The following is a 2,500-nucleotide window of genomic DNA, read 5'->3' on the forward strand; positions in this document are numbered from 1 at the left end:
TCCTCGACAGTTCGAGCTTCGCTGACGCGCACCACGACGCGATGTGTTCGGCGACGGCTCGGCCTATCCTCTCTATTTCCTTACGCGAGTCGGCCGATACGACCGCGATAAGGTCGTCCGCGTAGGCGACTTCGATATCACCAAAATTCTGCTCGATGCTCTTGAGGAGGGCATCGAACATGAGATTCCAGCAAGCGGGGCCCAGGACTGATCCTTGTGGACAGCCCCGGGTGGCCGGCTTGGAAACCTCTTGGTCGCTCCAGGCGATCTTGACGGTCCGATTGTCAAAGTAGCTCCGGAGCACTTCAAAGACATTCTTCGGACAGTCTCGATCCGCCAAAGACTGGAGGACTAGGGGCCACCACACGTTGTCAAAGGCTCCTGAAATATCGAAAAGGAGTCCAATGACGTACCTCTTGTCGTTACCGCGTTCGACTAATTCACGCAACTCTACTATCGCGTCTTCCGTGGAGCGTCCAGGCAGAAAGCCATATTGACGTCCTGATATTTTGTCCTCAGTAAGGACTTTCGCCATAAGGATCCCGTGCAGGACCTTTTCGAAAAATTTCCCGACAACCGACAAGAGGCAAATGGGACGGTAGGATTTGGGGTCGGACACATCCTTGTGAACTCCTTTGAGGAGAGCACGAAGTGTGCCGACTTTCCAAACGGTGGGGAAAACGCCGTGCTTAAGGCAGGCGTTGAAGAGTCGCGTGAAGATGTGAGGCATCCTCATGACCGCGACTTTTAGGACCCTAACTTCAACTAGATCGCATCCTGGGGCTTTGTCGTTCTTAAGGGTCTTTACGAGACCCTTAAGTTGGTCGTCCGTCAAGTCTCGTGCGTCCTCTGTCTGGACCGTTAAGTTCCTCGCGCGTTCACGGATGTCAGTCTGTTCGGGTGTGTCTTCGTTGGGGTCATCGTCAGGTACGTGTGTGTCCAACAGTACCTCAGCAGTCTCACGCATTGTAAGTGTCGTGCCATTCGCGGTTCTAAGTGTGCTGAGTACCGTGCCTACACGTAATTTATCAGCCGCGTATTTATAATGGAAGCCCCAGGGATTCGCATTACTTTCGGTCGTTATGTAACCGCGCCAGCTATTTTCTTTAGTTGTCCTAAGTAGCCTGGTATACGATCGCAGGACTACACGATACCTACTCTGTTTAATTTTTCGCGCGTCAGGGTTAGTCTCCCTTCGGTAGCCGTTTCGGAGACGACTGACCAGTTTGCGTTTGCTGGTCAGCTCCTCGGTCCACCACGGATTCGCGCGACGGTAATGTCTGCGGCGCGGCATCGAATCTTGGCAGGCTTTGGTGAGTACGTCACCCAGTACTTCTGCCATTCTCTCAACATCCGCTGTAGAATCCAGCGGATGGTCCACGAGTTTCTCACGGGCCTCCTCATCGAGGGTCGCCTCGAACTTTTCCCAGTCGGCCCGACGAACGTTGAACCGCATGGTAGAGCCCTCGCCGACTCCCGAGTTATTGACGCGCTGTGAGGAACTGCGGATTGCTAAACGAAAGAAAACCGACGTGTGGTCACCGGTGGACCACTCGTCCTCCAACCTCCATGCACGTATGAATTTATACATGCCAGGGGTGGCCAGTGTGACGTCGATGAACGACGTACCTGCGGCACTCCTGAAGGTTGGGCCCTGCCTAGCATCATTCGCGACGCGGAGACCGAAAGACTCTATGAGCTCACCCAGGAGGACACCACGGTCAGTGGTCCTGGGGCTCCAAAGGGAGTGTTGGGCGTTCGAATCGGCCGCCACCAGAACGCGGCGACCCCTGAGACAGCTGAGAACCTTTTCAAGCTGCCTCAGGTGGATTTCTATGTCGTCCGAGTATTGAAAATAACTGGAGACGACGAAGAAGGATCCACCGGGGACGCGGGCTTCAGCACAAACGCAATGTGCATTACTTAATTGGGACACGTAAGCAATCTCCACGATGGAGTTGCACGCAACGACGGCCGCCCACGGTCGCTCCGTTGAGCTCGCGGCAATACGCATTCCGACTCCTAGGCCGCGGATGGCCCAGGTGTTCGCCTCACGAATGGCATACGGCTCTTGGAGCAACAATATGTCCAGACGCTCTTTGCGAATTAACTGGAAGACCTCCCCGGTTACTGCAATTGAGCGGGACATGTTCAATTGCAGTATTCTAACGTCGCGTTGCGCGCCCGGTCCCTCGATCGCAGGGGTCCGGGGAGGATGACCTATTGGAACGGGGGGTACCGGTGAGCCTCCGGTCGCGACGCGATGACTATCGATCCTACATAGACTAACTTGGCACTCGCGAACCCTACCTAATAAATGAGTGGACTCACCGGTTGATGATCTTGAAGATCCCGGCGTTGGCTGGCTCGGATGCGCAGTCACTCCTTCGTCCTCTGCGACGTCCTCGTGGACAGCACGAAGGCTGGAACCTTTCCCTCGTCGGGAGGGCAGTACCCCGGCGCACGGCGGGCGACTACGAACCCTTGAGGGCACCACCCT

At 55.6% G+C, this 2,500-nt stretch overlaps 1 pseudogene; it reads right to left on the reverse strand.

Moving 5' to 3' along the window:
* Positions 1 to 2,500, reverse strand: part of LOC135172142 (large subunit ribosomal RNA) — a 9,227-nt pseudogene that overhangs the window by 2,741 nt on the left and 3,986 nt on the right.

Source organism: Diachasmimorpha longicaudata, unplaced genomic scaffold (assembly GCF_034640455.1).
Source record: "Diachasmimorpha longicaudata isolate KC_UGA_2023 unplaced genomic scaffold, iyDiaLong2 ctg00000175.1, whole genome shotgun sequence".
In the NCBI taxonomy this organism is placed as follows: Eukaryota; Metazoa; Arthropoda; class Insecta; order Hymenoptera; family Braconidae; genus Diachasmimorpha; species Diachasmimorpha longicaudata.